At 44.4% G+C, this 21,194-nt stretch overlaps 1 protein-coding gene across 6 annotated transcripts in view; it reads left to right on the top strand.

The window, feature by feature from the left end:
• Positions 1-21,194, top strand: part of COA1 (cytochrome c oxidase assembly factor 1) — a 452,132-nt gene that overhangs the window by 102,257 nt on the left and 328,681 nt on the right. The window lies entirely within an intron of this gene.

Below are 21,194 nucleotides of genomic sequence, written 5' to 3'. Positions count from 1 at the left end.
ATGCATTTAATTTTGCCCAATTTTATTTTCTGCACTGTTCAGGTGTTAGGCACAGCTAATTTTACTATCATCTTATGTTTTGAATAATGATTCATATGAAACCACAGTGCACTACTGTAATATTGCACGGATATTTTTAAGCCCACACACTTATGGTAGGGTTTTTGGATTTTTAATTTCGTACATTTCCTTTCACATTTAGAACAGATTTATGATGTGGGCATACATCTGTCGTGGCTCAGTGTAAAATACATGTAAAATAAAAAGTTAAACTTATTAGTTGGGTGTGTGAAGTGGTGACAGGAGGGCAGGGATGAAGTAACATTTACAAAAAAAAATAAAGGACTCGGGTGGAAGAAGTGCAAGATGAGCTTGAGGAAGGGTGGTGTAGGAAAGTGCCCCTGTTGGCATGGTTACCTCCCCCCCACACTCTTTGCTTCATATTGATGCTGACTTGACTGAGCGTGTGCTGGGATCCTGCTAACCAGGCCCCAGCACCAGTGTTCTTTCCCTAAACTGTACCATTGTTCCCACAATTGACACAGCCTTTCACTAAGGGAGAGTTGAGGGGTACATCCAACCTACATCCTCCCAAAGGTAAATCTATATAGACAAAAAGATATGGGGGGGGGGGGGGAAGAGAGTAGCACGGTTGGGTGTCTCTATTTGAGGCAGACCAATGGAAATCCGAGCCCGTACTGTCAAAAGATAAGGATAATTTACTTCAAGGACACCCCTGCTAGGGACAACTCCATGATTTCATATGAAATCCCTCTGTGCATGAATGAAAAATATAGTTTCAATTATGGAAGAAGTGGTCTCACACACTTATTAGTGTCATGCTTTATCATAGACCACCCCTACCCACTCTTGTAGAACAATGTCACCAGGGCGGTCTCGACCATCTGGTTCAGACTTAACAGAGGGAGTTCTTATATAAAGTTTGCTGGACTAAACCAGGATCCTGATACTTAAAAATACCTAGTGGGTTACGTTGAGTATAGGGGCTCCTCTCTTCTATGAATAAGCCAATATGTTTCTGCCCGTTTACTGAGCCTCAAAAGGTCTAAGGCATTCATCAGGGCTGAGGATCCCTATCTAAACCAAAAACTTGAAAATGTGAAACTAATAGTATAATCCACGTCTGTGAATCGAAATAACAAATTCACACATGGCCTACCTGAGATTGTATCAGTCTGAACAAACCCATTGTAAGGAAATGCCTCCTTGGCATGGTTGCCCCCTGACGTTTTGCCTTTGCTGATGCTATGTTTACAATTGAAAGTGTGCTGAGGCCTGCTAACCAGGCCCCAGCACCAGTGTTCTTTCCCTAACCTGTACTTTTGTATCCACAATTGGCAGACCCTGGCATCCAGATAAGTCCCTTGTAATTGGTACTTCTAGTACCAAGGGCCCTGATGCCAAGGAAGGTCCCTAAGGGCTGCAGCATGTCTTATGCCACCCTGGAGACCTCTCACTCAGCACAGACACACTGCTTGCCAGCTTGTGTGTGCTAGTGAGGACAAAACGAGTAAGTCGACATGGCACTCCCCTCAGGGTGCCATGCCAGCCTCTCACTGCCTATGCAGTATAGGTAAGACACCCCTCTAGCAGGCCTTACAGCCCTAAGGCAGGGTGCACTATACCATAGGTGAGGGTACCAGTGCATGAGCATGGTACCTCTACAGTGTCTAAACAAAACCTTAGACAGTGTAAGTGCAGGGTAGCCATAAGAGTATATGGTCTGGGAGACTGTCAAACCCGAACTCCACAGCACCATAATGGCTACACTGAAAACTGGGAAGTTTGGTATCAAACTTCTCAGCACAATAAATACACACTGATGCCAGTGTACATTTTATTGTAAAATACACCACAGAGGGCACCTTAGAGGTGCCCCCTGAAACTTAACCGACTATCTGTGTAGGCTGACTGGTTCCAGCAGCCTGCCACACTAGAGACATGTTGCTGGCCCCATGGGGAGAGTGCCTTTGTCACTCTGAGGCCAGTAACAAAGCCTGCACTGGGTGGAGATGCTAACACCTCCCCCAGGCAGGAGCTGTAACACCTGGCGGTGCTCACCCCTTTGTCACAGCCCAGCAGGGCACTCCAGCTTAGTGGAGTTGCCCGCCCCCTCCGGCCACGGCCCCCACTTTTGGCGGCAAGGCTGGAGGGAACAAAGAAAGCCTCAAGGAGGAGTCACTGGCCAGTCAGGACAGCCCCTAAGGTGTCCTGAGCTGAAGTGACTCTAACTTTTAGAAATCCTCCATCTTGCAGATGGAGGATTCCCCCAATAGGGTTAGGATTGTGACCCCCTCCCCTTGGGAGGAGGCACAAAGAGGGTGTACCCACCCTCCGGGCTAGTAGCCATTGGCTACTAACCCCCCAGACCTAAACACGCCCTTAAAGTTAGTATTTAAGGGCTACCCTGAACCCTAGAAAATTAGATTCCTGCAACTACAAGAAGAAGGACTGCCTAGCTGAAAACCCCTGCAGAGGAAGACCAGAAGACGACAACTGCCTTGGCTCCAGAAACTCACCGGCCTGTCTCCTGCCTTCCAAAGATCCTGCTCCAGCGACGCCTTCCAAAGGGACCAGCGACCTCGACATCCTCTGAGGACTGCCCCTGCTTCGAAAAGACAAGAAACTCCCGAGGACAGCGGACCTGCTCCAAGAAAGGCTGCAACTTTGTTTCCAGCAGCTTTGAAAGAACCCTGCAAGCTCCCCGCAAGAAGCGTGAGACTTGCAACACTGCACCCGGCGACCCCGACTCGGCTGGTGGAGATCCAACACCTCAGGAGGGACCCCAGGACTACTCTGATACTGTGAGTACCAAAACCTGTCCCCCCTGAGCCCCCACAGCGCCGCCTGCAGAGGGAATCCCGAGGCTTCCCCTGACCGCGACTCTTTGAATCCTAAGTCCCGACGCCTGGGAGAGACCCTGCACCCGCAGCCCCCAGGACCTGAAGGACCGGACTTTCACTGGAGAAGTGACCCCCAGGAGTCCCTCTCCCTTGCCCAAGTGGAGGTTTCCCCGAGGAATCCCCCCCTTGCCTGCCTGCAGCGCTGAAGAGATCCCGAGATCTCTCATAGACTAACATTGCGAACCCGACGCTTGTTTCTACACTGCACCCGGCCGCCCCCGCGCTGCTGAGGGTGAAATTTCTGTGTGGGCTTGTCCCCCCCCCGGTGCCCTACAAAACCCCCCTGGTCTGCCCTCCGAAGACGCAGGTACTTACCTGCAAGCAGACCGGAACCGGGGCACCCCCTTCTCTCCATTCTAGCCTATGTGTTTTGGGCACCACTTTGAACTACTGCACCTGACCGGCCCTGAGCTGCTGGTGTGGTGACTTTGGGGTTGCTCTGAACCCCCAACGGTGGGCTACCTTGGACCAAGAACTGAACCCTGTAAGTGTCTTACTTACCTGGTTAACCTAACAAAAACTTACCTCCCCTAGGAACTGTGAAAATTGCACTGTGTCCACTTTTAAAACAGCTATTTGTCAATAACTTGAAAAGTATACATGCAATTTTTATGATTTAAAGTTCCTAAAGTACTTACCTGCAATACCTTTCGAATGAGATGTTACATGTAGAATTTGAACCTGTGTTCTTAAAATAAACTAAGAAAAGATATTTTTCTATACAAAAACCTATTGGCTGGATTTGTCTCTGAGTGTGTGTACCTCATTTATTGTCTATGTGTATGTACAACAAATGCTTAACACTACTCCTTGGATAAGCCTACTGCTCGACCACACTACCACAAAATAGAGCATTAGTATTATCTCTTTTTACCACTATTTTACCTCTAAGGGGAACCCTTGGACTCTGTGCATGCTATTCCTTACTTTGAAATAGCACATACAGAGCCAACTTCCTACACCCATAATTAATGGATCTCGGGCCTCATGTCTGGGAAAAGGTCGATGTCCCTTATAGTCACACATTAGTCAAAGGGTGCATCGCAAGGTGCTACCTATGCATGTTGCCTCCTCCTAGCCGCTTCTACATCTGATATCGATGCTGACTTGACTAAGATTGTGCTGGAATCCTGCTAATCAGGCACTAGCACCAGCGTTCTTTCCCTAACCTGTACCATTGTTCCCACAATTGACACACCCCTGGGACACACTAAGTCCCTTGTAAAAGGTACCATTGGTACCAAGGGCTCTGTGACCAGGGAGGGTGCCTAAGGGCTGCAACATGCATTGTGCTACCCTAAGGGACCCCTCACCAAGCACATGCATATTGCCACTGCAGATTGTGTGTGCTGTTGGGGAACAAAAGGTAAAGTCTACATGGCATCACTCTCAGGGTGCCATGTCCACAAACCACTGCCTGTGGCACTGGTAAGTCACCCCTGTAGCAGGCAGTACAGCCCTAAGGCAGAGTGCACTATACCACAGGTGAGGGCATAGCTGCATAAGCAATATGCCCCTACAGTATCTAAGTCCATTCTTAGCCATTGTAAGTGGAGTGTGGGCATATTAAGTAAATGAGCTGTGAGTTTGTCATTACGAACTCCTCAGCTCCATGATGGCTTCACTGAAGGCTGGGAAGTTTGGCATCCATCTTCTCAGCACAATAAACCCACACTGATGCCAGTGTTGGATTTATTGTACAATGCACCTAGAGAGCATCTTACAGATGCCCCCTGTATTTTAATCAACCCTTTAGTGTACAGCTGACCAGTCTGTGCCAGCCTGCCACTAGAAGACAAGAGCCTTTGTGCTCCTTGGAGTCAGAAATAAAGCCTGCTCTGGCTGGAGGTGCTTCATACCCTCCTTTGCAGGAAATGCAACACTTGGCGATGAGCCTCAAAGGCTCAGGCCTCCTGTTACAGTGCCCCCAGGCACTCCAGCTAGTGCAGATGCCTGCCCCGTGGACAAAGCCCCACTTTTGATGGCAAGTCTGGTGGGAAAATTAGGTAAAACAGGGAGGAGTGACCACTCCAGCTAGGACCAACCCTAAGGTGTCCAAAGCTGAAGTGACCCCCCTCCCTGCAGAATCCTACATCTTGATTTGGAGGACAGGGACCAATAGGGTTAGGAGTGGGCCCTCCTCTCTAAATGAGTGGGAACAGGAAGGGTATAGCCACCCTCCAGGACAGTAGCTATTGGCTACTGCCCTCCGACCCCTGTAACACCCCTAAATCTAGGATTTAAGGGCACCCCTGAACCTAGCTCATCAGATTTCTGGCAACCTCAAGAAGAAAAGAAGGAGGAAGCAAGAAGGACTGTTAAGCCGACCCCAGCAGAGAAGACTCCAGAAACCAACTGACTTGGCCCCAACCCTGCTGGCCTGTCTGCAGCTTCAGAAGCCCTGCTACAAAAAGGTGACACATCCTGCAGGGCCAGCAACCCTCTACAAACCCCCAGAGGACTGCCTGCCGAGCAGAGGACCAAGAACTCCAGAGGAAAGCAGCCCTGTCCACAAGAAACTCCAAAAAGTACTTCAGAACCGCCCAAGATCCACGAGTCCTGCCCACTTTGCATCCGATGCCCATGGCCCGTGTCCAGGTGGCCCACCAGTAGATCACCAGGCGATTCCAACCTTGTGTACACCGTGGGGTGACCCCTCCTGGCCAACACAACAATGCCTGCAGCCTGAAACCAGAGGACCCCCCCCTGACCGCTACTGGATCTGATGAAGATTCCTGACGCCTAAAGTTAGCCTTGCACCCGCAATCCCCAGGCCTTAGGGAATCCAACCGACAGTCCGGTGACATTCAGCAGGCAGCCCTCCTCCTTGTCCAGCCTATGGTTTTCTGGAACCAACACCCTGGACCCAGCCTGCATAATTTTTTGTGAGCCCCGGGCTTCCCCCATTGAAAAGCATTGAGCGCCCAGCCTTGTGTTTGCACCCTGAACCCGGCCGCCCCTGTGCCGCTGAGAGTGTGTTTTTGGTGCCTACATGTAGCCCCTACAGTGCTCATCTAAATCCCCTAGGTCTGCTCTCTGAAGACACGGGTACTTACCTGCAAGCAGATCTTTTCCAAGCACCACCAGGCCCATAGGATTCCAACGCAAACCCAATGCCAACTTTGACCTATGCACTCAGCTGGCCCCATGTTGCTGGTTGTGCACTTTTGGGGTCAACCTAAACTTTGGCCCATGGACATCCTAACCTCCGAAGACTGAAGTCAAAAGTCATGTACTTACCTGTTAACTATACTAATACTTTCCCCCCAAGAACTCTATGGACTCCTATGGAAAATTGCACTGTCAACATTTGGAATAGAAAATTGCTACTTACTTGTAAACTGCTTTACCTGCTAAAACCAAACAAAGTACATTTGGTACTCATGTGTGAACTCTACTTACAACTGTACTTACCTGCAACAAAGACCTTCTGGTTCTAGTAATAAAGCAACTAAATATGCTTTTGCTATATAAAAGCAATTAGCCTGGAGTTAGTCATTGAGTGTGTGCCTCAGTTCTTGACTGTGTGTGTACAACAAATGCTTTGCACTATGCTCTGATAAGCCTAACTGCTCAACCACACTCCCACTAAAGACAGCATTAGTATTATCTACTTTGGGGAATCCCTGGACTCTATGCACACTATATCTCATTTTGATATAGTATATAGAAAGCAGGCTTCCTACAGGTGGGAGAAGCAGAATGAGGACGAGGTGTAAGGAGGCATGGGAGAAGCAACATGAAGAGCAGGGGTGAGGGCAAAGTGAAGGGGGAAGCAGCACAGGGGATGAGAGAGGGAGCAAGGAAACACGTGTACTCCCATGGACCTTAAGAAAAAAGTTATACCCTCAATGCAAGCAATGCCATAAGTATAAGGCTACAAGCCAACCAATCAGAATACTGTGAGACCTAAATGCTCCTGGGTGGGACAAACACAAGAATAGGAAGCCGTGAGAAATGGGTTCCGCCCCTTTTAGTCCCCTTGGTTTTTAGACTACCTGGTTTCTGGGCATCTTCAGTGAATGTGTCTCATTACCTGAATCTCACTCACAGCAAGCTATTTTATAATGGGTTGGGAGTGCTAACAGTCCGAATATGCCTTTTAGGATAATGTCTGCTTCTGCTCAGCTAGAGTAAGAGGCTCTCGACTTGTTGCACATGAACATGTACACACATGTGTGCACATGTGTATGGGCTGAGTGTGTGAGGCTACCATCTAACGTAGCCCAAAATCTACACACAGGTAGCCTGTTGCAGAAGTGACCCTTAGTCTTAACCTTGACAGGCCTTATGATGTGAATAGGCATTAATAGAGTGAGTATGTACAGCTGTAGAGATTACTGAAAATGATGTGTGCTTCACTGTATTATAGACTGTGGATGGAAGCTGCACCAAACTACAATTTTGCCATTGGTAGGCCTAGAGATTCAGTTGACACACCAATATTATGGTAATTCCAGATAGTGATTGTAGAGCTTGTGTTAATTTCCACATATCTGCACTCCTTGTGGCACTTCAAGATTTATTTATATGTTTTTGACTTAGCTTCTATTGAGATTTTGGTCTTTGAATCACCTTGCTCAGCCAAGTTAACTACTCTGCAGGTCAGATAAAGGATCAAAGGCCTCACCACACAAAGGGACAGTTAGCCAGTAGTTAGGCCGTCCCACGGGAAAGAAGAGGGTGGGGATGGAATCTGCACATGCTAATTACTTTTAACACTACACTTGGTCTGGAAAGGTTCAATCCCACAGACACAAAGGAGGCTAGCCTCACCTTCATAGCCAGTCACAGGAGGGGCTTCCATTTGGAGTTTTGAAGGGAAGTGACCTGGGAGCTCTAGCAGTTAGGGACAGGACTTAGGCCATCAAAGAAGGCCTTTCAATAGACCACTTTTGGCATCCTCTTGGAATTTCCCAAAATGCTATGCAGGAAGGCTGGGACAGGGGTGGAGTATAGATGTATCACACTAGGATTTGGGGAGAGATGCCCAGCTTGTATAACTTTCCACCCCCGTCTTAAAACCCCTGCACAAAGAGAGAGTTCAAAAACCCATCTGGAACTTGGGGAAGCAAAGCTGAAGGAATGCCCTGCTGGAAGAGAGAAGACTCCTGGCTCCTGCAGACATGAACTCCAGGGCTTTTGGCACCCAGGGACTAGGATTTGTTTTTTGAAGGCTAGTGGTACTGGCACCTCCCACACCATATGAGAAAAAGTGGAGGGATGCATATGCTGGGTGGAACTCTGGAGGATTCTCCTGGCTCTTCTGTGGACAAGTCATTACGAAGTGTGCTCTCCAGAAGAAAGGAGGCCCTGAGTTCCTCTGACCCAGGTGCTCTGGAAGTGGCCAAAAGGTTGTGGGACCTAGAGGGTGCAGGAGGGGGGCATTATGCTTGGAGGTCCTGGGGGTGCTGCTGATGAAAGCCTGAGGCCCAGGAAAAGTGCTGTGTGCCCAGACAGGAGACCGAACCTGTGCAATGAGGGAGAGCATAAAAATCAGGCTTCTGAAAAACTGTAAAATTAAGAGGCCAGAAGTTATGAAGAAACCACCCCACGTGATTGGAATGCACTACCAGCAGCAAAGTACAATTTTATCCGCAATGTGATCTTTTTAGATATTAATGAAGGTCATTGAAATGCTTTGCAGACAATCGCAAAGTTATCAGTGAGTCAGTACATATAATGAAAGTCATTGTAAGATGGTTCCATCATTAGTGATTTTAATGGCCTCACATTGCATTATTTTGTCATATTTCTGCTTTTAGTAATGTAGGGAACCCATGGCAAAGTCAGTAGGCCTGCCTGTTAATAGTTACCCCCCATTATATTGTGTCTAACGTATGTGGGGTAGTAAGGTGGTTATATTGTTCAGGGTTTGCCAGGGGTCATAAGGGTATCACCATACGTCTTTCCCCTTGCAATGATGTATATATTTGTTTATTAATGCACAGGATTGCGTATTGTATGTGTAATAAAGTACTTTTCCGTTTTATAAGTAAAGCTGTTACTGGACAAGGTATTTTTGGGTGTTGTTTGTTGCATTCCTGCAGACTTCCATCATTCCTGAGCAGGCCTGGGACTGCTCTGCCTTCCTACCCTGAAGGAGTCAAGGGCCGCAAACAAGGTATTAGGGGCCAGATGTATCAAAGTTCTGTTTTGCATTTCTTAAATAGCGAATTTTAAGAAATCGATATTTAAGAAAAGCAAAATGGTATGTAAGAAAATAGCGATTCCCTAATAGCGATTCGCTATTAGGGAATCACTATTAAGAAATGCAACTCCATTCATTCCTATTGGCAGGCCCGTAGGTGAAAATGTTTTTGCGTTTGCTAATTTGCGATCCCTTATTAGGAAATGCAAAACCAAGGCCCTCTTTGAGGCACCCCAAAATTTCATTGCGCACATGTGAATTACACAAATGCCCTAGGGACATGTGTGCAATACATGGCACTTTTTAAAATACATATTTAATGCCTCTTTAAAAATTGCACATGGTTACCACCAACTTGGAATTAGTGGTAATTTCATTTCCTAAATGCCTAGTTCGCATTTAAGAAATGCTTGATACCTATGCATAGGGAATCGCAGATAGGAATTCCCTATTTGCTGTTTCCTATTTAGGGAATCGCAAATTGTGATTCCCTAATCGGAGTCATAATTTTAGGGAATCGCTAAAAGTTGCAATTCCCTAAAATAGGACTGCAGTACCTTTCATACATCATGACAAGTTATTTTGCATTCGCAAATGGTAGAATTATGCGATTCGCACCGTTTGTGAATGCAAAATAGTTTGATGCATCTGGCCCTTGGTTCCCAGTAGGCAGAAGAAGACTTATTTCTTGTGAAGGACCTACAACCTTCTAAACTAATACACCACTTTCCTACAGAAGGCAATCCAGTGAATCAACAGAAGAGAATTGTAATAGACAACAAATCAACTGAGTTGTGAGAATGGAGCTTACCCTAAACCCACTCTATGTATATTGGAATAGCTCTAAGCAAAAAAACAGCTAAAGCTGTCTGCACCTGAGACTTAAGAATGGCATGACATCTGTGAGGAAAAAAGGCCCACACTATTTGTGCAGTTGTAACATTTCCACCTTTTTAAGTCTGGGTTTTACAGCAGAGCAATCGAACAGACCTATTCTTTCTAATATATTCAGACATGGGATTTTTTCGACCTGTCTCTATCAGCCATTGACCTGAGTCCTTGTCATTCATGCCTCATGCGTTGCTCAGCCCACTGAAGTCTAGCTTTCTCACCTAATGCTACTGGCTGTTTGGGTGTATCTGCCCCCTTTAATCAAATGCTTGCATTGCAAAGCATAAGGGAATATTTTGCATTTAAAAAGAATAGTCAACACATTATACTGCAAAGAATATGCACTATATAAAATCATATTATATTTATTATTATAGTATATTTTCCTGGCAGATGAACCCAAAGCACAATTTAATAATTCTTGTGTCTGAACATGAAATTGATACAAAATCTCTGAGTCTCAAAGAAAAAATTTGAAAAGACCCTGATATGTACAGAGGACTTGGAGTTAGGAGGCAGAGTTGGACTTGCGTATACCTAATCCCCAACTACCCTTCATGAATTGTGCTTTCTTCCCTGGATCAACTCTGTGAAAAGTGAATACTGAAGTATTGGTCACGATCGGTAGCACACATGCATTGATTTTTAGAAAGAGAAAAACTAGCATTGACATGGGGAAGCCCATAATGAACATTAATGCTATGTAAATGAAATCCAATCTGTGGCACTTCCTATCACTCATCTACTTAGTAATTAGGAGAGACCATAAATGAGTGAGAACTATGGAAAAATACTGTCTTACTGTACCGACTCAAGACAATTTGATGGCAGAGAAATTCAAATGTAAGGAAGGCCGTGATGTTTTAAAAGTCACCCGAGCTCTGCTGACCAACCAACCACATGTTTTCCGGGTCGCGTGCCGTCAAAGATAGGTTCAATACGATGAACCAGGGACGTACTTCGCCTCCTTGATTCTTTGAAATGCACCACCCATTGGAGCCTGATCTCGACTAGGGATTGGTTTCCTGTGTCACCCAGTTAACTTTAATAGAAGTTGACGTATATATAATTTTTGTATCCTTGTTTGTGATACTCATTTCTACTAACGAACTGTATAGGTCCTGATGAAGCGTCAATGGATCCTGCTGGACCAATAGACGCGAAACATGTCGACCAGTGAAATTGAGGTCCTTTTAGTGTCAAGGACACTTGATTAGATCATTCACCTTAGAAAGACTTTGAGCATTATCCTCATTTTTCTTTCGATTCTGTACTTTTTAATCTTGGTCTTCATCCATGTTATCTTCATCTGATTAAATGATGGTGTTTTATGGATGAGGAACCAATTTTAACCTTTTTTGCACTTTTTTGATGGTGACTTTGAGCATCACGTTATTTTGGCCGAGAGCACCCACGCACTGGAGTGCCCACTAGGCATTGCAGTGCCAGCCTAGTGAGGAGCAATTCCCAATGATGATGCTAGCCATCCTAAGTGATGCTTGAGGGTTCTAGCTCCTGAGATCACAGGTCTCCTGGCGTTATTGCTTTGCTTGGAACAGTGTACTCTTTTTTTCACAACCAACCACATGTTCAGTCAAAGGGGTAAGTCAATGAGTCGGAGTTAATATTGGTGTGACTGCTGAGAAAAACACCATATAGTGTAATGCCTGAATATGTTACCGTGGGTTACATTTACTCCATACCTCTGCTTGACTCTTAAGTCTGTTTCTGATTTGCACATTGATTACTGTGCCCTTTATGAAATCCCAAACATTAACCTTCATCTTTGGGTAGAATATTCCACTGGTTCAGATTTGTTTACAAAATTGTTTCAGCACTTTCATCAGTGTTTCTTAACTTAAAAAGGTCTTCTGCTTAAGACATAGAATGTGGGATTGACGAGAATTTAGTATTCTTTATTGTCACTACGGTTCCTCTTTCCCTTGCTATAAGAACACCTGCTCTCACTCTCTGGTATTCTTTATTCCAACACCACAAGTAGAATTCGTCCATTGTCTTTGTGTTTTCATGATCTGAGCAAGATCCTCTTTGGCCAGAGGTTCTGCTTCTTTAATGTTATTTTTTTTTATCTCTATAATGCACTGCTCTGTGTCTCTGTGCTTGTCATATAAACTATCCCTTTAAGTCTGTGTAGACTTGTTACTGACAATGGCATCAGTTCGACCAATATTCAGGGGTTGTGGGGGTGATTTAGGTAAAACGATGAGCGCTACTCATGGATGAAGGTGTGACGCTGGGGTACTGCGGGCTCGTAATAACTTAGGGGGCATTGTGGGCCTTCAAATTTGTTTTTTGTACCCTTCCTGTTATGCCGCAGTGTCCTCCCATCCATTTTAGCTTTACATACAGTGGTAATAACTAACAGGAGGCAATGTACATCAACCATAAACAGAGGCACTTTCAATGTATTCAGGAGCACGCTAACTGGCGTCTGAGGATTTATTTACTGCTAGGTCATCTTATGACCAATGCCACTGGATTCAAGCTAGCCTGGCTGATGAGGGGTGAAACCCCGAAACCGGTCCCAGGATGCTTGTTTCCAGTCCAGTGAAGACCTGGCCTAGCAGTTCGGGCTGGACTGTTCCCATGGGGAACAGGGTCAAGACTGATTTGCATATGGCTGGGTCCAAACTGGAATGGCATGGGCAGCAAAAAAACGATGGATTAAACCCAGATCTGTGACTGGGGGTGAATGTTTGACAATGTTCAGCATTCCGTCCATCACTTGTTGTTTTTGCATCTTATGACCAATTGCATACCTTTGTGGGTATTGGCAAATTGTATCTCTCTTAATACTTTACTTTAGTGCCCCATGTTTACTCATGAGAAGTCATTTGGTAGATCACAAGTGATGTGGACTTGCTGATTCTTTACATTCATATGGTCCAATTTCTTCTTTCAAGAACTCAGGATTTTATGGAACCACAATGTCATTGCCTTGGAAATTGTTTATTTAAGGGGACTTTTACTCTCCATACAATTTCCAAGTCCTGAAGATGGTCTCATCGACACTTGCAACCGGTACCGAAATGTCCATGCACAACCCAACTCATCATTAATTCTCCAAGAACTGTGGATCATTACCTTATCAACAATCTCTTCATATGTATATTTTTCAGAGTGGGTTATGGCTACATGGATATTTGGTTGACAGAACTTAAGTTGCATTACAAAACTTTCAGCATTTCTATGTACCTCTGAAGGTCTTTGTTTATGTACCCCTTGAAATTGATGTTGGATAGTCTCACACCTTTGAAAATATAATGAGTTTTTTGTTTATACGCCTGCTGCTTTAGTTTGTTTGATTTCTATACATATGAATAATTGTTTTAATTCAAATGGATGTTACTTCTGAACATCCTAAAATCATTAAGGAACCAGTTGAAAAAAACCTTTATTTCAAATAAGTACCTTGTTGGTATCTTCTTACTTGTACTTATGCCCAAGCCTACAAGGGTGTATTGGGTTGTCCTGCTGTACTTACAACTTTCTAAAAGTGGCATTTTTAGAATTATAACTAAAGGTCTGACTCTACCGTTAGAGAGGGCATTTAAATACAATTCTTTGGACACCAACTCAACATTCCTACCTGCTCCCCATTGGAAGTTATCACTTATTAAATGTAATAGGTTAACCTAATGTTATCCTTTGGAAGAGATAGGCCTCACAATAGCAGAAAACGAATGTAAGAATTGTTCACTACCAGGACATGCAAAACTTAAGTGTTTGTCCGATGTTTTAAATATACTGCACTCTGGGCTGTGTAAGGCCTACCCTAGGTGTCACTTATAAGTATTAACAAGCATTTGCAATGTATTAGGTCTCACATTTGTGAGAGTTAGAGCTATTGGCGTTGTAAATGACATTGTCTTTTACCTATGTGTTTTGGTTTGGAGTGTAGTGAATGTATGCCTGGTGCCAGAGCAACCCTCCCAGGTCAGTTGCTGCAAAAGAGAGGACACAACAAGGCCACCATCTTGGGAGTGTTTTTGCCTCATTCCTACAGGCTGGCTGTGATACCCTAGAGATGCAACCCCTTCTAGTGTGTTTTCCTAAACTTTTATAACATCAAACAAGCCACAACGAGGGACCTTTGTTGCATTTAACCCAGAGAATGAGGGGGTCAAAAGACTTAGGAGCAAAGAAAAGGGGGCATCCACATATTTCTGTGTGTTAAACTTTTAAAGGAATTATTGCTCTACATTGGTAATACCAGTCTAACTTTTCAAAACATTAACTGTATACAAAGAGAATAATAAAAGAGGCAGCTTAGCTGGAAATGAATTATAGCAATTTTGTTCAGAATGGCACCTTCTTTGCAGTGCTATGAAATGGCAGAACCTGTATTACCAAGCGCTATGTTAATAAAATGAGTTATTCCCAGACTTCCCCAAAACCCACCTGACAAATAACCTTAGGGGAGAGGATGTGACGTAAGGGCAAGAGCTGCTGACGTTGGAGCTGGGGAACATGGTTCGAATCTCGGTGCCAGCTCAACATCCTGTAAATCTGGGCAAATCACTTAATCTCCCCTTGTGACCAAAAGTGAATGTGTGTTTGCGCTACCTGAACTCTATTTGAATTTGAAGAGGCCAAATTTACATCAAAGGGTAGATGTTTTTTGCTATCAAGCTAAGTTTGAGGCTGTGAAGTGCTTGAGTCTGGAGTCACGACTCCTTTTCCCTCATTTTGGAGACAACACCTTTCACCATCTTCTTGCCTAGAACCTATGTGCTTGGATGGTGGCCCTTCGGAAGTTATCATGAGCACGTGCTATCGCCTAGTGTTAAGCTCTACTCAAGTCAGTTGGTTAATGCACCCACTGCAGCGGTCTTGACAGAACGAGAATGTCACAGATTACAATCCTGACATAGCTTTTTCACCTCTTCATCTCTTCAAGGTCGATGCAAATTAATTATAGCAATTTTGTTAAGAATGGCACCTGTTTTGCAGCGCTATGAAATGGCAAAACCTGTATTACCAAGCGCTATATAAAAAAAACAAGTTATTCCCAGACTGCCCCAACATGCAGCAGAAAAAGAATCCTAGGGGAGAGGATGTGGCGTAAGGGCAAGAGCTGCCTACTTTGAAGCTAGGGAACACAGTTCAAGTCTCTGTGGCGACTCAACATGCTGTGATTCTGGGGTAATTCCTTAATCTCCCCTTGCTACCAAAAATTAATGTGTTCTTGTGTAATGTAACCGGTGTTCGTGTAAAGCGCTGTAATACCTTTGTATTGAGTTTGCACTATATAAAACTGCAAAATAAATGAAGCGCTCTAATACCTTTGTGTCGAATTCGCGTTACATAAAACTGCAAAAAAATAATAATTCTGAGGTAGCTTTTTCACCTCTTCATCTCTGCAAGGCCGATGCAAATAAATTATAGTGATTTTGTTAAGAATGGCACCTGCTTTGCAGCACTTTGACATTTCAGAGCCTGTATTACCAAATGCTATATAAAAAAACGCGCACCAGACAAAGAACCCTAGGGAAGAGAATGTGGTATAAGGGCTAGAACTGCCAAATTTAGAGCTGGGAACGCTGATCGAGTCTCAGCGCCGGCTCAACATCCCATGATTCTGGGCAAATCACTTAATGTCTCTTTGGTACCAAAAATGAATGTGTTCTTGTGTAGAGTAGCTGGTGCTCATATAAAGCACTGTAATACCTTTGTGTAGAGTTTGTGCGAAATTAAACTGCAAAAATAAATTAAATACAGCGCTTCAATACCTTCATGTTAAGTTTGTGCTACATAAAACTGCAAAAAATTAAATAAATAAAAAAGCCCCAGCAGATATCGCAAAGAAACAGCAAGATGCCCAAAACCAAGGAAGACGAAAAAACAACATACCGTCATGAGCAAAGCGGAGAGGCAAAAGAAAAAATAGTGTGCCACACTAAGGTACGTTCCCGATTGTGCAATAATCCATGAAACAGGGTCAGTCTCCAAGGTGGTAACAAAACAGCCTCAAGGGAAGACAAACGTAAAGCATTTATCAATGACATCAAGGGATTTTTGAAAGGCAGGCCCAGGAATGAATTAAAGTGATGGTCGCGAGATGGGCATGGTTAAAACCCACAAAATAGATTACAACATGTCGGAAAGAGCAGCACTTGCGCGCTGCTATTGTCGAACTAAAAAGGTAGGTTTGGGCATGGCAAGAGGTTTACCTCGCCTGGTAGAAGTGGCAGTTTAGAACAGCACACACAGACAACAGTGGCAAGCCTGGGAAATGTTTAAAGGGCTCCTTAAGTGGGTGGCACAGTCAGTGCTGCATGCCCCCTAGCAGCATTTAATTTACAGGCCCTGTGTACATGTAGTACCCCTTTACTAGAGACTTACAAGTAAATTTGATAGGCCAATTGGGTGTAAGCCAAATCTACCATGTTCAGAGGAGAGAGAACAGGCACATCACAACTGGTTAGCAGTGGTTAAGTGTGCAGAGTCCTGAAAGCCAGCACAAATGGGTCAGGAAACAGGAGGGTAAGGGCAAAAAGTTAGGGGAGAATCAGACTAAGGATGCCAGGTTTATCAACAATATACAACAAAAAATATTTGTGAAGAACTACGATAAATGCTAGTCAAGTAAAGTAAACAAAAAATGAAGTTCATATGGGACTTATTATTTCAGGTTTTGTAACTGGAGCCAAGGGGGATGCGTTTGTCATAAAAGATAGTATGGGTTTTGCGTCTCTTTCGTATATGGATTGGCTGATTTTACAACAGACAAAAGAAATAAAGGCAATATGTGTTGCTTTAGGGTGCTTCCCCAGATAGTTGTGGGCATTACAAGTCGTTGTGTCTGTGGACTTTTAGTGGTTGATTCAAATTGAATTAACGATAATGCCTACATGTTGTTAACCCACGCACCTTTTAGTACACTGTGGCAACGTGCAAGTACTTGGGGCTACAAGCCGTATAAATGTATTTCTGCTGTCAACAGAAAAGTGGTCACAAAAGGCACTTCAACCCGCTGCTCTGGAACAGTATGTCCCAAGGTCTGTGGATTATTAATATTTACTAACTTGTGAGATGTGACACCATATGACACCTTTTGTTGCCTTGTTTACAGACTGCTGACACCTACAGCACACCTGTTTTAATATATCATTAGCTTGCATGTTGGTTTTGAGTCATAATAACAAGGATGAAAAGTGGTGTCATCACTATAATGAAAGGTAGCCTCGCTGCTCCATACAAACCTGCTATTCGGTTCCCCATTACAGGCCAGCACTGCAGAAAGTCAATGACGTTAACGCCAGCCTGTGTACTGGGTAAAGGCTGAAACTGACCTACACACCCGGAAGGGGAAGCCGAATCCCGGATGCCCTTGGGCAGATGAGAAGACGGAGAGCACACTTCCGGACCACTAAAACTCTCTTTCTCATTCTTGTTCAACCCATCTGGATTATTGTTTCACCCAACTGATTGATTTGTTGCATGTTCATTTGTTCCTCTAAAATCTACGTTTAACTCTGCAATCAGTTTTTGTTTTCAACTTTTCACCCCTCTCTCCCTACATCATCTGTCTCGACTGGCTTTTATTCACTTTCTGACTTTATTTCCATCTGAATAGGAACATGCTGGGACATTTCTACCACGACAGAAGAGAAGTGAAAGCAATACACTAATAGGAAGACGAAAGTGTGAGAGGGCTAAAGTGAAATAGTGTGAAAAGATGTCGAAAAGGGAATATCATTGGGGGCGAAGGGAGACTCGTTGATTATCACATCCCCCTACCTTCCTCATCATGAATCGTATATAATCATATGTGTTACATTTCCCCACCCCCATTCAAAAGCATTCAGTGGGTGGCCATTACTACTTGCCGTTGGATCACCAGGCTACAAAAATGTGACACCTTACCCGGCCCAGAAACGCACAATTACACAACCACTGGCCCGCTGCCCCAGTGTGATGTAATAATAAGTGTTGGTTTGTGACCCTTTATCAATTTAAAAGGCTAGGGGACAAAAAGACCAGAAGATGTACCGTGCCATCAATTACCTGATAACATATAAGATCAAATAAAATAAATGTGCGGCTGGAGCCTAGAATTTTCCGTAACATTCCAGGAATATCAATTTGTAACAATCTTGTGTGGTCACAGTCCGTGCATAAAGACAGTATCCTCGCTGATCTCTTTAGCAGTTTGTAGGGTTTATGCTGTTACCCTAAAAGAAGCCCTGCCCCAGAAACATGGCGAATCCCAGCAGAAAACCTGGAAATTTTATTAATTATTTTCAGGCAAGTTGCCAACGAGAACATACAATCGAAAATAGTATATCGGGTCCCTGCAACATTACAGCTCTCTCTAGTGTTGCCTGAATTGTGTGTCACTTGGGACATACTGGGGCCAACAAGCATCGTCTGGGCACGCCATCCTGGCTCCCATAGCTTGCTGGCAACCTCCTGACTCTCGATAGTGACAACACACCCCGGTTAGCCTGTGCTCACGCTTCGGAGCTTGGCACAGAGCAGTCTGGCGTAACTTAAGAGGAAATGTGTTAAATATTTGTGCGACACTGCAAACAGCAGAACAGTGAAAACACCCCACAAAAATAATCCACATAAGGTTAGAAAGCTAGACCTTAATTTAAAGAACAAAACAAGCCCAAAATGCCCAAAACCCAATTTTTGAAAGTTAATATGCAATGTAGTGCTTAAAAGCATAAAGCGCCAACTGGGGCTATTTGGTCGGGCTAGACCAGGTTAAATTCAAAAGATCAGGCCGACTGTGATGAAGTTTAGGTCAGATTCAGTCCCAGATAAGTCAAGCTGAAATTTTACCCTTGCAAGAGTTGGGCTAAGAATCCCATTCATGGGAAAGAAGTTCAACTGGAGCAAGGAGAGCGTGGCTGGCAGTGATACCCGGGCATGAAGAGCCAGCCGGTTGTTGCAGACAGGTGGCCTGGGGCCTTGCAGTCACGAGCAGTGATGCTTGCTGTGCGAAGAGACAAACCTGCGACAGCTTATGCTGATTCTTCAGGCGAATTGCGCAGTTCCAAAGCAAACAGGCCTGTTCATGGTCACGAAGAGCACAAAAGCTTGATTTAGAGGAGTCCAAACTCCACTTCCAAGGACCCAGTAATTGAGAGGTGCCTTAGGAGTTTTTGAAGACAGATCCAGGAACTTTGGGGTGCCTGTTTTGTCCCTGCGGCTCAGATCAGGAGGCCAGCAGACTACCCCTTGGAGTCACTCTAAGGTCCTGGGCTCAGGATGGAGATTTGCAAGTCCAGTTTCTCCTTCACCAGGCAAAAGAGCAGCAGGTCAGCAGGGCCTTACAGAGTAGCAGCCCAGCAGAGTGGCAGTCCTTGTAGCAGCACAACAGTGCTTCTTCCTGGCAGAGTACCCACAGGTCCAGAAGTGCAATGAGTTGGTACTATCAGAGGTCCAGTACTTACACCTAGTTGTGCCTTTGAAGTGGGTGAGACTTAATAGAAAGGTCTTTGAAGTGCACAGAGGTCCTCCTTCCTGCCTGGTCCAGGCTCACTACAGGGGGGTATGCAACCCTTTTTGTTGAGACAGGAAATTGCCTATTTAGGTGTAAGTCTCAGCCCCTCCCTCCCACCCTGCCCAGGATGGCCCATCAGGCTGTGGATGACCCATCAGTCACACCTATGCTCCCCTTGTGTGTGACTGGAGAGAATTCACAAGCCCAGCTGTCATCCCACTTCAGACATGTATTGGGGACAGACAGAAAGTACCAAATGGCTAAAGTAAGAAAATAGCAACTTTCTAAAAGTAGTATTTTTAGAACTGCAATTTAAAATCTGACTTCACTATAAGTTGTGATTTTAAACTGTGAGTCCAGAGACACCAAACTTGAAAAGTTTGTCTCTTCACAATTGGGAATTAGATTTAAAGGATGTATTGAAGTGATCCCAATGTTATCATATGGGAAAGATGGGCCTTGCAGTAGTGAAAAAACTGTGAGTTCTTCACTACCAGGACATTTAAATCCTAAACGTACATGTTCTATGTTTTTAAAAGCACTACACAGTGGGTTGCCCAGTGCCTACCTTATGGGTGATATATGTAGTAATAAGGGAGGTTTAGGCCTGGCAAGAGTTTTAACTTGCCAGGTCGACATGGCAGTTTAAAACTGCACACACAGGCTCTGCAGTGGCAGGCCTGAGATATGGTTAGGAGGCTACATAAGTGGGTGGCACAATCAGCGCTTCAGGCCCGCTGGTAGATTTAATTTACAGTCCTTGAGTACATGTAGTGCTGTTTACCAGGGACTTATAAGTAATTTTGATATGCCAATTGAGTATGAGCCAGTGTTACCAAGTTTAGTTGAGAGAGCACATGTACTTTGGTACTGATTAGCGGTTGTAAAGTGCTCAGAGTCCTAAAGCCAAAAAAAAAACACAAGGTCAGAAAAAGAGGAGGAGGAAGACAAAAAAGTTTAGGGATGGCCTTGCAGAAAAGGCCAGGTCCAACACATATCAACCTCTTCACTCTAAAATACGGGTGGAGTCAGGCATTTAAGAATGTGAGCCAATTAAAGTGAAGGGTGAATTAACACATTTTTAGAGAGTGATACAGGCTTCACGGGTAAATAGAAGTAAAAAGTGAGTGACGCCCGCCATATGTGGGTGAGCTGGCATTTATACATTTATGTAGTGCTTGCAGCGGACATTTGCTCATGCAGCTCCCAGTGTCTTTCATCTTCATTTAATGTTTCATTATTCATGGTGCTAATGGCAGACATATATGTGCTACATACGTTCTTCGGCTTTCCGAAGTGGTAGAAGTTTTCCAAATTGTAAATCCACCTCCGTTGAAGGCTTCCGTGTCAAGAACTGGAGCACACATCTTTTGTGACTGACACTGTCCCAGCCGTAAGAGGCTTATTTGACGCTATGGCTGCTGAGAAGGAAATCTTTAAATCCCCAGCTAAACTCTGTACATATACCTTAATTGAAATTACATTTAGGCAGCGCTCCTCTCCGCCAGTGTACCATGTGTCTGAAGGCAAACTCCCTTTACTGTCTGAAGCTTCTTTGAGAAATGTGGGCAGCAGAATTCTACAGAAGGTATTCTGTCTACCTCTCAACTTTCAGTGGCATTATGAGGGCATAATACCTATTACTATACCACTACTGTTGTGGTGAGTAGTGTTAGGTTTCATGACACAAATATATTTCAAAGAGAATAGTTGTCGTTCAAAGACAATGCATTCTCGACAGAGGATGTTG

Source organism: Pleurodeles waltl, chromosome 2_1, assembly GCF_031143425.1.
Source record: "Pleurodeles waltl isolate 20211129_DDA chromosome 2_1, aPleWal1.hap1.20221129, whole genome shotgun sequence".
NCBI classification, from domain to species: Eukaryota; Metazoa; Chordata; class Amphibia; order Caudata; family Salamandridae; genus Pleurodeles; species Pleurodeles waltl.
The sequence above is the reverse complement of the archived record's forward strand: the minus strand, read 5'-3'. Positions and strand labels throughout refer to the sequence as shown.